The following is a 15,576-nucleotide window of genomic DNA, read 5'->3' as shown; positions in this document are numbered from 1 at the left end:
AAAAAAGAGTCTTTATAAAACTTAATTAGCTAGTAAAGATATAGAAAACAGTAAAAGGCCTGTGAAGGAGCATTTACAACTCCCCCCCCCCCCCAACCATAGGAATTCCTAGACTCGAAAGAGCACTTTCCAAATAATTAGTCTTGGGCTGGTAAACTTCGCAGTCAAAAGAAGAAAAGGTGGAAAAGAAAAGGAAAAGAGTAGGTAGGGTATTCAGTGAGATGACAATGCTCAAAACCAGGATTCTAGAAGCTCTTTCAGACTCTACGTATTCCCTAAAATGTAGTTGATCCAGGGTTCCCAAATTATTTCAAACTGTGGAATTTTATCAATGAGAATGGCTGAGAGTTTCTCATTTATCTCTATCCAAGAAAGTTTGGCCCTAATCAGGTCAAACAATTTCGTAGGGGATTGCCACGATTTAGCTATTGCGATGCAAGCCACTAAAAAGCCGAAATAGATCAGCCTCCTCACATACCATGGAACCTCTAAAATTGGGTATCCCAATAAGGCCTGTTATAGGTTCTTTTTAAAATTCATGCTCCGTTAATTGTAAAACCGAATCCAGAATCTATGGACTTTCGGATATTTCCACCAAATATGGAGGAACAAACCATCTTAGAAACAGCTGTTTTTTAATCTTATGGAGGGAGGAAGTAGGAGTGCACTAGCAAGGTGTACCTAATAAAGTGGCCAGTGAGTGGATTTGATCATAATTAAAGCCAGCCATTCTCAACCATGGCTCTTTTGAACCCAGCATTCCTCCAGGGGGTGCTAGGAGGTTCTTGAGCTATTCCTAATTAACCTCCCATTTGATGGTGACTGCATATTTTTGGCCAGGGCCAACACCACTGGGCAGAGCCAGCTGAATGACTCAAATGATCTTTTTAGCTGTCTGTATTTATGACATTCTGACCACAGCTGTGGGGGGGCATTCTTTCAACTAGTCACCGATATAAGGGGCATTTTTTTTTTACTGACCCCCCCAATGAATTGGTTTTAACAGGAGTTCCTCAAGAACTGAAATTATTTCAAGGATTCCTGTGGAGTAAAAGGGTGAGAAAAACAGATGTAGACATTATAGACCATGACTTGTGTAGCTAGATCAGGCATTTTGCTTACATTCTAAAGTCTTACAAGGACTTTGCTATATATGCAAAACATTCCTAAGCATCTATTTCTCAATTTTTACTTACCTATGATTCATAAGCTACTACTTCAAGCACTGCTAAGTAAAAGAAGCAATTTGCCAAAGTCCCATACAGTTATAGCTGCAGTCTGGTGAGCTGATTCACCAACAGTGAATGAAACCTCCTCTGTATTGCCATGCCTGATGTGTTGACCTGATAATGGGAGCACAAAGATATTATCACCAATATCCCTGAAAGTTTTATCTCTCTAGGATCCACCCAAATCTGCTATTTCACACTCATTTTTTTTTTAAAGAAAACTGTATATTCTCATTCAGTCAGCCAAAAACATGGACTACATGAATGGGAAGGATCCACTAACAAGTGACAAGCTGCATTCTAATATGTGGTCACTGCATAATGAACGCTGAAAAAGAAACCATGCTGATGCTTGTATACATTCAGTCACTCAAAAAAAAGCAAAACTCAGTTCCCAGAATGCTTTGCTCATTATAAACCCTTCCAAAATGACATCATTCCTTGCTAAAGAAGTTGAAATCTGTCAACTATGTTTTGTTGAAGGACTCTTTTCCTGTATTGCTTTGGCTTCAAGACATTAGCCTTCAGGATCCAAAAGGGTAACATAACCCGGCTTGATGAATTCTTGGAATGACAAGTCTTTATGTCCAGTGTGCTGAGCTTTATTGATATAATCAGTAAAGCAATGTCAACAGTAACATTATCCTCAGACACTAAGCCATACTGGAAATTTCTCCACAGGATATGCACTGACATTGATTTAATCCAGACAAATACTTCTCCAGCAGCTTGTTTCAGAAGAGTGTCTCTGCAACCGTCGCTAGATAATTACATATCAAAATATTTGCAGCCAAAATATGCATGTATAATTATGTCTTTGTGCTTTAGTCAAGTGCTGGATTGTTTAATGTTGATTTACTAAGATCTCCAGGGTCAAACATAGTATTGTAGCAGCTCGAGGCTGTACAGAAAATTAGATTTACATAAATAATTAGACTGTAAAATAAGCTTGTCAGGTGTAGCACTGTGTATTATAGTGTCAAGTTCAACAGTTTAACTTTAAAGAGGAACTTCACCTCCCATAGTATTTTTTAAATCTTTTTTTACCTTATGTACTTGGTTAACCATACTTAACTTACATCCCCAGCGAATCCAGTGTTGTTCTTCTGTTCTTGCTCTGTGGCCACACATCTGGTCTCGTGCCACCATCTTCTTTTCTACATGACTGGGAGCCAGCTATTTTTTCTGTATTTTTTCAGCCAACCTCGGATGACATACTAGGTCTGTCATCTGACCATTGTGTGTCCCAGCTCCCTCTGCCTCCTGGGATATGTAATGGGGATATCCCAGGTGGTGGAGGGAGCAGGGATTCTCCTCAAGTCAAAAATGAGGCATGGAGGACATGAAGAAGTAAATTAAATAAATAAATGTATCTTTTTTTGTTTTTCCAAAAATTTCTATTGGCAGATTTCAGGTAGTACATATTAAACAGGTACAAATGGTTAAAAAAAGAGTCTTTATAAAACTTAATTAGCTAGTAAAGATATAGAAAACAGTAAAAGGCCTGTGAAGGAGCATTTACAACTCCCCCCCCCCCCCAACCATAGGAATTCCTAGACTCGAAAGAGCACTTTCCAAATAATTAGTCTTGGGCTGGTAAACTTCGCAGTCAAAAGAAGAAAAGGTGGAAAAGAAAAGGAAAAGAGTAGGTAGGGTATTCAGTGAGATGACAATGCTCAAAAACAGGATTCTAGAAGCTCTTTCAGACTCTACGTATTCCCTAAAATGTAGTTGATCCAGGGTTCCCAAATTATTTCAAACTGTGGAATTTTATCAATGAGAATGGCTGAGAGTTTCTCATTTATCTCTATCCAAGAAAGTTTGGCCCTAATCAGGTCAAACAATTTCGTAGGGGATTGCCACGATTTAGCTATTGCGATGCAAGCCACTAAAAAGCCGAAATAGATCAGCCTCCTCACATACCATGGAACCTCTAAAATTGGGTATCCCAATAAGGCCTGTTATAGGTTCTTTTTAAAATTCATGCTCCGTTAATTGTAAAACCGAATCCAGAATCTATGGACTTTCGGATATTTCCACCAAATATGGAGGAACAAACCATCTTAGAAACAGCTGTTTTTTAATCTTATGGAGGGAGGAAGTAGGAGTGTGACAAAGTTTGTTTGTTTTTTTTAGTAAAGTTATCATTTAAAATTGAAGTTATGAGCTTAAAGTGTTACTAAACTCACAACAGTAAAATCATTCTGTATATGCAATAAAGCATACTTGATATACTCACTGTAGAACCTAAAGGGTTAATCCTCTGCATTGTGTAAAAATGCAGTTTGATCCTGTCTTCTCAGATCCTCCCCTTCTTCCAGTGTCCCCCTCTTATTTCCTGATAAGACATATCGTGTGAAGACACTCTGCAGATGTTCAGTTTGGTATCTATTGCTAAAGAGGTTTTTATTTTTCTTGGGAAAGTGCATGTGATCAACACAGAGCCAATCAGCACTGCCCAGACAGAGGTCAGAGGTCCTGCATCCTCCTAGAGCAGATTGAGAACTCCTCCTACAAGCTTTAACATGTGCTCTGCTGGACACTGATAGTCACAAGACTGCTCTAACGGCTGATGAGAAAAGGTATTTAACAGTTTATATTTGCTAAAATACAGGTGAAACTCGAAAAATTAGAATATCGTGCAAAAGTTCATTTATTTCAGTAATGCAACTTAAAAGGTGAAACTTATATATGAGATAGACTCATTACATGCAAAGCAAGATAGTTCAAGCCGTGATTTGCCATAATTGTGATGATTATGGCTTACAGCTCATGAAAACCCCAAATCCACAATCTCAGAAAATTAGAATATTACATGCAATCGATAAAACAAGTTTTGTACATAGAACAATATCGGACCTCTGAAAAGTATAAGCATGCATATGTACTCAGTACTTGGTTTGGGCCCCTTTTGCAGCAATTACTGCCTCAATGAGGTGTGGCATGGAAGATATCAGCCTGTGGCACTGCTGAGGTGTTATGGAAGACCAGGATGCTTCAATAGCAGCCTTCAGCTCTTCTGCATTATTTATAAGGGTATAAGGGTATAGGGGTTGCGCTATTATTTGTGGTTTTATTTGTTTATTTATCACAATTTTGATTTAAGCTCTTCTGCATTGTTCGGTCTCATGTTTCTCATCTTTCTCTTGGCAATGCCCCATAGATTCTCTATGGGGTTTAGGTCAAGCGAGTTTGCTGGCCAATCAAGCACAGTAATCCCACGGTCATTGAACGAGGTTTTGGTGCTTTCGGCAGTGTGGGCAGGTGCCAAGTCCTGCTGGAAAATGAAGGCAGCATCCCAATAAAGCTCGTCTGTGGAAGGAAGCATGAAGTGCTCCAAAATCTCCTGGTAGATGGCTGCGTTGACCCTGGACTTAATGAAGCACAGTGGACCAACACCAGCAGATGACATAGCTCCCCAAATCAACACAGACTGTGGAAACTTCACACGGGACTTCAAGCATCTTGCAGTGTGTGCCTCTCCATTCTTCCTCCATACTCTGGGTCCTTGGTTTCCAAATGAGATGCAAAAGTTACTCTCATCAGAAAAGAGGACTTTGGACCACTGAGCAACAGACCAGGTCTGTTTTTCTTTAGCCCAGGTAAGACGCTTCTGATGTTGTTTGTTGTTCAGGAGCGGCTTGACTAGAGGAATACGACATTTGAAGCCCATGTCCAGGATCCGTCTGTGTGTGGTGGCTCTTGATGCACTGACTCCAGTCTCAGTCCTCTCCTTGTAAAAGTCCCCAACACTTTTGAATGGCCTTTTCCTGACAATCCTCTCCAGGCTGCAGTCATCCCTGCTGCTTGTGCACCTTTTTCTTCCACACTTTTCTCTTCCACATAACTTTCTATTAATGTGCTTTGATATAGCACTTTGGGAACATCCAACTTCTTTTGCAATTACCTTTTGAGGCTTTCCCTCCTTTATGGAGGGTGTCAATGATGGTTTTCTGCACAACTGTCAGGTCAGCAGTCTTTCCCATGATTGTGATTCCTACTGAACCAGACTGAGAGACCATTTAAAGGCTCAGGAACCCTTTGCAGGTGTTATGGCTTAATTAGCTGATTTGAGTGGGACACTTTGAGCCTAGAATATTGCACCTTTTCACAATATTCTAATTTTCTGAGATTGTGGATTTGGGGTTTTCATGAGCTGTAAGCCATAATCATCACAATTATGACAAATCACAGTTTGAACTATCTTGCTTTGCATGTAATGAGTCTATCTCATATATTAGTTTCACCTTTTAAGTTGCATTACTGAAATAAATGAACTTTTGCATGATATTCTAATTTTTTTAGTTTCACCTGTAATTGCATTTCCATGTTGTGTTTACTGTGGGAGACCAGATATAGTGAATGCAGGGTGCTGGGTTTAGTAACACTTTAACTGCAAATAAAATTTAAAAAAAGTATCATGGAAAATACTCAATTTTGTATTAACAAATTATGATATACCACTGACTATAAGTGTGGGCCACATGTGTTCTGTTTCACAGTTCTATTTAGCCCGTCCTCTATTTGCACACTACATTGTGTTGGGTATAACCTCTCCTCCATCAGCACTCCCAGTTCTGCTCTGTGTCACATGAGACTGATGGTTGGAAGAACATATTCAAGCTTGCTTCTGTCACCATGATAAAGGGAAACCACAGATAGTTTTGATATGTGGTAGAACTCAGGGAGGTGACCTGTTACAACCTAACTGTACAAACTACTTAAAGAATAACTAAACCCAAAAACAAAAGTGTAATATATTGTAGCTTACCTATCTTTAGATGTGGCGGCTGCATTAGTTTTCATTTTTCAGGCAACCAAAATTTTAGCAAGTACAGAAATTACATGTTGATCTTGCCAGAAATGCAATTCCCTTGTTGCTTTCTGTAAACTGAACTGGAATCATAACACAATGTTATCTTATTTGGGTAAACTCCTAATCCTATTATCCCCACAAAATGGAGAAAAACAAGGGCTAACACATTTGAAGTCAAGTCTGGGTGGCAACCTTTACTTCCCACATAGATATAGAGGAAGAGTGAATGTAGCCACCAAGGAACAGAAATTGTGTTTATTGTAGTATTACCTTTTAAAAATAAAGGTAAAAAACTTTTTTATTGTGGCTAATGCAGCCATCACATCTAAGGACTGGTAAACTGCAATAATTATTATTATACAGTATTTATATAGCGCCAAAGGGTTTGCTCAGCGCTGTACAATAGCAAAGGGGACAGAACATGAGACAAAACAGAAACAATACAATTCACGAGGGGTTCGAGGGCCCTGCTCTTTCGAGCTTACAATCTAGGAGCAATATATGGAATTGTTATTTTCAAGTTTAGTTAGGCTTTTGTGAGTAAACCTTCCACAGTAGGAGTTGAAGAGGGCTTGGAAGTCATAGAATGAATACTTTTATCAGGCTTTTTCATGCTGTTAGAGAGAGAAGGATCCATAAATAGGAAACATTTAGTGTACCTGATTCATGGATTTACCCAACCCAATAGGAATGATGCAGTTCATGAATCCCAAATGTTTGTATTCATGAATTGCTAGAAATAAATCCCCAGGCATATATTGGGGAGAATCAGAGAACTGAGATTCTGCAGAAGGAATCTAATTGTCCTGTCTTAGTTTCAGGCTCATTCACTCATCTTCATATGTTACAAGCTGTCTGTTGTACATTCCTTGGAGGCCGTCTCTGGGAACTGTAGCTGTTTCCAAATGGTTACACCATGTGTTGATAAATGCTAAGTCTTGTGTTCTGGAGATCTGACACTAAGAGGAAAGGGATGAAGTGTTGTCTCTGCATGTCAGCTGTAAAGCAGCAGAGCAAAGTCACAGAGGAAAGACAAGTGTTTACAATATTCATTTATGTAGAGCTGTGGCTGTGTGAACTACTTTGATGTTAAGATATGTGAAGGAAATGCCTATGTGAAAATTAAAGCAATACATCTAACATAAAAGTACTTTTTAAATATTGTATCAAAATTGTGATCTCTTATATTAGCAAGATCAATTATGTTCCCATACAGAACCCCGACTTTCAATTTATTGTGTTTGCCAGTCTAGCAGTTCTAAAACCAGATGCATAATTGCTGAGAAATGTAGAAACCGCTGCTGTGAATGATGTCAGTACACATTCAGAGCACACAGGAAAGAGCAAAGGTGGGAAAAAGCTTTTGGCTGTATTAGGTAGATTTATGAATGTTCAGAAATATTAACCTTTTCCCAATCTGAATAGTGGATCTGTGTCTTAATGAGGTGAGTCTTGCATCTATCTAATTGTCTTTCTCAATATATTTTGGACTGCAAAACCACTTTTAACCATTTGCCCTCCTGAAGATTTACCCCTCTTCCTGACCAGGCCATATTTTGCGATATGGCGCTGCGTTACTTTAACTGACAATTGTGCAGTCATATAAAAGAATAGCAATAAAAGCGAGCGCTCTGGCTCTGTGGGTTAAGCTGCTGGACACTCAAGGAAACCAAATAAAGCCCTATACAGAATATATAAAAAATAGTGCAGTGCTATAAATGTGGTGCAAATTATAAGGCAAAGTATAATCCAAATGACTAAACGTACAATAAAGCAGTCAAGGATAGAAAAATATTAATAAACAAATGTTCCGTATTTTCACTAGAGGCTACTAGATAGTCTATATAAGTGGGTAATGGTGGTGGAAGCACACAGGATGGTAAGAAGACGATCCAGCTGGCCAGAGGTCCCCTTAAGGGATAGGTGGGTGCAGGTTGCCTGGGTACAGGATCTCCCTTCACTGGAATCCTTGAAGTTGCTGGATCAGGCAAGTGCTATGAATAAATAACTCCACAAGAGGGAGTATAGGAAGTACTCATAGTGTAGTAATTAATGGATGTAACATTTATTAAAGAAAAAAACCATGGTAAAAACAAATGTAATTCACTTAAAAATGAATGCAGAGTAAAGCAGTAGTATGCAGCACAATGAACATTGCAGAGTATGACAGCGGTGTGCATCGGACTAACTGTCCAGAAAGCAAGATGGCCGCCGGGCCTCCACGTGGCTCCGGCGGCTTAACGTCACAGCGTCTTGGCCCCTCCTAGGAGGGGCAATGTTCATTGTGCTGCATACTGCTGATTTACTCTGCATTCATTTTTAAGTGAATTACATTTGTTTTTACCAAGGTTACTTTCTTTAATAAATGTTACATTCATTAATTACTACACTATGAGTACTTCCTATACTCCCCCTTGTGGAGTTATTTATTCATAGCACCTGCCTGATCCAGCAACTTCAAGGATTCCAGTGAAGGGAGATCCTGTACCAAGGCAACCTGCACCCACCTATCTCTTAAGGGGACCTCTGGCCAGCTAGATCGCCTTCTTACCATCCTGTGTGCTTCCACCACCATTCCCCAGTTAGGGGGAGGATTATCTCTGTGTGTTCCTGACCAGACCAACCATCCAGAGGGAGGACATCGTCCCCTATCCCAGACCAGATCCTAAAGGAGGCTTCTGTGGATTTTACTTAATGCACATTTACATTGTGCATCTGGTGAGTGCACAATCTCTCTATATTGCTTGGAACATCATCACGGATTATAAGGAGAGCACTATATAGACTATCTAGTAGCCTCTAGTGCTAATACGGAACATTTGTTTATTAATATTTTTCTATCCTTTGCAAATTGACTGCTTTATTGTACGTTTAGTCATTTGGATTATACTTTGCCTTATAATTTGCACCACATTTATAGCGCTGCACTTTTTTTTATATAAATTGTGCAGTCATGCAACTCTGCACCCAAATGAAATTCACGTCCTTTGTTTCCCACAAATTGAGCTTTCTTTTGTTGGCATTTGATTAACTCTGTGTTTTTTATTTTTTGTGCTATAAACAAAAATACCCACCAATTTTGAGAAAAAAACTGTATTTTTGACTTTTTGCTGTTAAACATGTCCAGTAAAAAAATGTATAAAGTCACAATTCCTCTTAAATTTAGGCCAAAATGTATTCTGCTACATGTCTTTGCTAAACAAAAATCCCAATACGTGTAAATTAATTGGTTCACGTGAAAGTTATAGCGTTTACAAATGGTGGTATATATACTGGAATTTTTTATTTTATTTTATTTTTCCTAGTGATGGCGGCGATCAGCAACTTATAGCGGGACTGTGGTGGGCATTCTGACACTGGGGGGAACTGACTTATAAACTGACTAGTAAAAAGCACTGACACTGTACTAATGGCACTGGGCAGGAAGGGCTTAACATCTGGGGCGATCAAAGGGTTAACTGTGTGCTGTTTTACTATGGGGGCTATGTGTGTGCTTCACTGTAAGCACACTGCTTTGTATGGCTCTGCTATGCAGGGTCATACAAAGCAGTGTGCAGGAGCTGACAGGGGAGAGATCTGTGTTGTTTATACACAGGTCTCTCCCCATCGGTAATCTTCAACGATCACCAGGTGCCTGCGAGCAATCACTGGCTGGGACCCGGTGATTGGTAGCTAATGGCGGCGCGGGTAGGGTGCGTGCACCCCCTACCCGGGAATGCAAAATCCCCTATATATATGTGATTTTGCACACCCGTGCCACCCTGTAGCAGTATTTTTGCTAAAGGGTGGACGGGAAGTGGTTAAATAAAAAACATCTTATACTTACCTGCTCTGTGCAATGGTTTTGTACAAAACATCCTGATCCTCCTCTTCTGGGGTCCCCAGCTGGTGCTCCCGACTTCTCTTCTCCGAGTGCCCCAATAGCAAGCCGCTTGCCATGGGGGCACTCATGTGTGCTCTCTCCCAAGCCCCGCTATGTGTGTTCATAAGACACACAGAACAGGGTTCAGCTACACCCCTGCTCCCTTATCACTGTCTGTGGTTGACAGGGCTCGGCTCCCGCTGCTTCCTCTCAGCTGCCTCTCTGACAGGAAAGCAGACGTTCTACTGTACTTTGCTGGATCGCAATCGGGCTTGAGTAAGTATTAGGGGGGCTGCAGGTGGAACTGCATAAAAAGGGTTTTTTTACTTTCCTGCAGAGAATGCATGAAGGTAAAAACCTTCAACCTTTACAACCACTTTAAGCATGCATTGGTGTTCATTTACTAAAATACTAGAGGATGTTCACTTTACAAAGTGAATTGTCACCTAGTTTTCAAGAAAAAGAGAGCTGCATTTTCTATTGAATACCCAATCATGTGCAAAAAAAAAGTAAAAAAAAAAAAAAAACAGGATTTGTCTTTGGACATGGCTGTATAATTGAAGTCAGCACAGTCTCACCTTATTCCCAAAGCTGAAAATTCACTCTGCTAAGCCTAATCTTCTTTAGTAAATTAACCCTATTGTGCCATTATGGGCTTCTGCTTTGCCAAGCGTGACATAGGAATAAGATGACCATTGACTGCCATTTAGAGTTATATTACAAAATTATTGCATAGTTATGATTGTAGTTTATATATCTACCCTGCCTGTCCTCACAATCACCTGGAAAATAATCATCTGGATGGATTTTGAAATTTGGAATGTCTGCTTAGTGGATGAACAGGCAGGTCATCTGATACAAGGTAAATACAAAAGGGATAACAGGCACATGGTGTGGCAGTCCATGTATGTTTGATGAGTTCCAAATGGGCAGGGGTAAAGGTAGTCCAGTAAGCACTAAGGGCAAGCTATGTAGGAGCGAAGCATAACTCTGCTCCTCCAAGTGTATACTGTGACGGTATTTAATAGAAAGATAAGTAGTAACTCACATCTTAGAATTTAAAAACAGGCTCATGGTTAAGAGGGTGGGACGTCTGTAGCCAGATGTAGTTGTGTGACTGATCCAGAGAGGGGATCGATTGAGTCCACCAGCAGGTGGTGCTGTGCATGTGCAACATGGATGGTAACCCTGGTGGAATCTCCAAGGTATCTGCCAGCAGATGATGCTGTGCATATGCAGCATTGATGGTGAAGCCTGGCAGAGTCTCCAAGATGTCCCGGATCAGCACATGTGGCGTCTGACATCATCAAAATGCTTTTCTGAGCATGTACAGGACAAGATGAGTCCAGGCGGGCTCTTTCATCAGACGTCTCACCCTCTTACACATGATCCTGTTTTTAAAGTCTAAGATGTGAGTTACTACTTATCTTTCTATTAAATACCTTCACAGTACACACTTAGAGGCGCTGTGTTCCACCTGATACAAGGTCCATGTCTATGCCACAATCATACCATAAGATGATCAATTAACAGTCTGACCTTGCAATTGTCATTTGACATTTATGAGTACTTTTACCATCAAGTCACAGAAAGAGGATGCTTCCATGAACAACAGCTACTACATTTGTAAACAAACAAGTACAACTTACAGTACTTATGTCCAAAGGTAAAATGAACTTCTAATACAAATTAGGCACCACTCACATTAGGTGATTTGGAATCGAGGATAGAATCACATTTTTGTCCGTGATTCCAAATCACAGAAAAAGGCACGATGCACATTTGGGTGTCATTATTCTTAATAGCACCCCAAACACGGTGTGATTCTGCTGCAACTATCGCTCAACAGAATCATGCACCATTTGTGGCAAAATGTGCTTTTAAAAACCATGCAAAGCTTGTTGTCCAAAAAGGAGCAGGTGTCTCTTTTGGGTGACAAATGTGCATAGAACAGCCCAGTGGAGTGAATGGGCCGCACTATGAACAGCATGCTGAAATACGTGTAAATCGCACCTTGAAATCGTGAGCAGGAATGCTAGTTCCTAATAATGCAAAATCTCAATGGGGCCTTAGAGTATATATATATATATAAGAAGCTGTTAAAAAAAATGGCCTAAGCTTGCAGATGGGCAAAATGAGTAAATCTTTACGAACACTCCATTCTCTCTCATGCTGCTGTTGATAAGCACAAGTTTACTTAAAGTAATTGTAAAGGTTAAAGGTTTTTCAACTTCATGCATTCTATGCAGTATGCGGTATTCCCTGCAGCCCCCCCCAATACTTACCCAAGCCCAACTGCAATCCAGTGATGTGCATGAGAGCAGATGCTCTCCCGGGTCTCTTCATCCTCATTGGCTGAGAGGCAGCAGTGGGATCCAATGTCAACCACAGCCAAAGAGGAGAAAGCAGGAGCAAGGCCGAGCTCCATTCTGTGTGTCTTATGTACAAACAGAGTGGGGATTGGGAGCAAACATGCACCGGTGCCCCCAGGGCACTTGGAGAAGAGTAGGAGCCTCTTAATATCACTTTAAGTCTACTGTATGCAGTTATTTCCATGGTAAAGGCAAAATGTAATGTAGGTGTAGCACAACACAGCCGACAGATTATCTCACCAGGAACAAGAAAGCTTATTCTTGTGCCCACACGATTCACACTGCCTTTATAACCATGCACAATATACTCTGTGCCATGCAGGATGCTTAATGGAAGCTGCAGATACCAGATAATGACCGTGCAGGCTATTAGAGAGGCAGCTCTGGCCCAGTTGCTCTCCCACTTGTTCTGACAATGGAGGGCCTCTCACCTGGCTGCAGATCACTTGTCCAGCTACCGGTGTCTCATCAGGTGTGGCTTATGAGCTAGTGAGGCAGGGAAACTAACAAACTTATCTTCCCTAGGTGTGTTCAGGAACCCAAGGAGTTGTGGGAAAAGGAGATAAAGGAACCTGCTCCTGCATCTGAGCATGGTAATTAACAGGGAACTCCACTACATAGCTTAGAGTAAAATATTAAGCCTCATTTACAGGGGTGCTGGGGTCCATACTCTGTGAATCAGGGTATGTCCCAATTTGACAGGCATGCACATAAACATCCCTGTAATACAATGCATGCAGAAGCCTAAACAGCTAATGAAAAATAGATGTAGTACCTAATTTGTGTATACCAGTTTTTTCTAAAACTGGCAAGGGAATGTGCTAATACATATTATATTTAGTATGAGGAACTGGCAAATTGTGATTTGTACTTGCGTAATAAACTGAATCTATTACCAAGCCTGCCTAAACATGCCATTGCTTTTTACTCAGATCATGTTTTAATTCTGTCTGTTAGGGTCCACAAAAATATTAAAACATAATACAATAATTCATTCAAAGGAACAAAAATATTTTTGTGTCTCTGCACTAGACAGTACTGAGATCTCCAAATCTGTGTAGCTTTCTGCAACATTAACCAAGATTAAAAAAAAAAAGAAAGCAAGATGGCGTTATATTATGGCCGCATTTACACCCATGAAACATTTATCATGTGACATCATAAGCTAGCCTATTGACTTGAATGGGCTGCTCTTCATGTGACAAATGCACAAAAGTAGCCCATGTACCTTTTTTTGGTACTGATCCAAGAGCGTTTTGTAGTTCACAATTTTGCATGTTTTTCATGCATTTTCACATGACAAACACATGAGAAAACGTGGGACTTTATAAAAGCATTTATGGAAATGTGAGCAGAAGCGTATATTTCTGCCCACGTTCCCAGAATGCTTTGGTGTGAATGCAGCCTTATACGCCCAGACAAAGTCAAATTTTCCATCCAAGCTTAGGATGCTAGGCAAATGTAGTCAAGGAAGTGGTGATTGTTTACCCTGGTCTGTTCAGGGTTTCACAGGCTGAGAGGTTAACTGCTTCCCCCTGCCTCTGGAAGAAGTTTCCAAAATATGGGGCTGGTAGAGTCAAATCACCAGCCTGAATATGTATCATGTCCTATCCCAGGGGTGTCAAACTAGTGGCCCTCCAGCTGTTGCAAAACTACAAGTCCCATCATGCCTCTACCTTTTGGAATCATGCTTGTAACTGTCAATCTTGCAATGCCTCATGGGACTTGTAGTTTGGCAACAGCTGGAGGGCTGCCAATTTGGCACCTGTGCCCTAGCCAATCCCTGTAGGGGAGTGTCCAGAAGATGGCTGGGGAGGTGATAAATGGTCTGGAGCCCTGAAGAGTTCTTTCCTTGACTGGGAGGGTACCAGAGCCTCTGGGGCTGCTGCCCTCTATAGCAGCCTTTGGACTGTGTAGCTAATTTTGAGGCCACTGCTGTGGCAGAGCTGAGAGCCTGAAGTGCTCTCTTGTAAGGAGGTGCCTATGGGACTTCACCATAAGGGTTCTGGTCTGGAAAAGGATTGTCTCCCTCACTGGGCAGTTGCTGGAGAAAGTCGGAAGGTGTGCAGCTGTCTTGGGGACTTGTGAGTACTGACCCCGAATTGTGATCTCTGGTGACTAGGTGCTTTGGGGATGTGGACTCAGACAGCTCTCGTAGAGTCTCAGGGTACTGGCCATCTCCCTGTGTCCTCAGCAGAATTCATTTGTAGCATAGAGAAAGTGTCCTCCTGTTACTGTGCAGCATTTTGGAGTATCCCTTACCCTAACCCCTTTCCTGTTCAAAGTTCTTAAAATAATAAATATCAAAAAGACATCCCCTAGACTGAATCATTGGAGATGGTGTGTATGGACTGCTGCTTGTGGGGGACAGGAAGCATCTGAACTATTTGGGAAGAGCCAGTTATTGCCAGCGACCCATACGGAGATAGTGCTACACATTTAAAGACTGTTATGAAAGAAATACATTCAGGACATCACAGATTTTTCATGAAGAGGATAACAAGAGAAGAGCTCCATATAAATAATTACATAAACTCTTGAAAATTGCTAATTGTCACTTGTAAACAAAAATTACTGAAAGTAGGAAATATGTAATTGTCAATTGCAACCATTATATTTCATCTTATTTTTGGAGGAATTATTATGCAAATAGTTTTAATTGTGCAATGTGCAATTGTATCTGACACCTTTTTTTAATGCAGTTAGCTATATGTACTTTCGTGATAAGCGATAAATAAAAGTATATTATTCTATGCCTAGAGACATCATACAACACAGCACAGTGGATGCTGCACAGAGAATAATGGGCAGCTTTATGCTTCCTCCAGAATGCAGCTTTCTCTAGTGGAGGAGAAAGGGACATCACGTATCCACTTCCTCTAGGATCAGAATTTCTTTATGGGAGAAAAAAATGGATATTTTCTCTTTTTTGGACCATTCCCTGTAAATCCTGTAGATGGTTGTGCCTGAAAATCCCAGTAGATCAGCAGTTTTTGTAATACTCAAACTAGCCCAACTGGTACCAACAACCATGCCACGTTCAAAGACACTTAAATCCTCTTCTTCCCCATTCTGATGCTTGGTTTGAACTTTAGCCAGTCTTCCGCACCATGTCTAGATGCCTCATTGAGCTGCCGCCATGTGATTGGCTGATTAGCAATTTGTGTTACCAAGCAATTGAACAGGTGTACCTAATAAAGAGGTCGGTGAATGTAATTAACAATGATTGATTACTTAGAATAGTCTAAAATGTTATTCTTCTAAACTATAAAGGAAAAACCCTGGGTGTTTTGATGG

This window comes from Staurois parvus, unplaced genomic scaffold, assembly GCF_062004578.1.
Source record: "Staurois parvus isolate SC_StPar_1 unplaced genomic scaffold, SC_StPar_1.0 ptg000131l, whole genome shotgun sequence".
Classification (NCBI taxonomy): Eukaryota; Metazoa; Chordata; class Amphibia; order Anura; family Ranidae; genus Staurois; species Staurois parvus.
The sequence above is the reverse complement of the archived record's forward strand: the minus strand, read 5'-3'. Positions refer to the sequence as shown.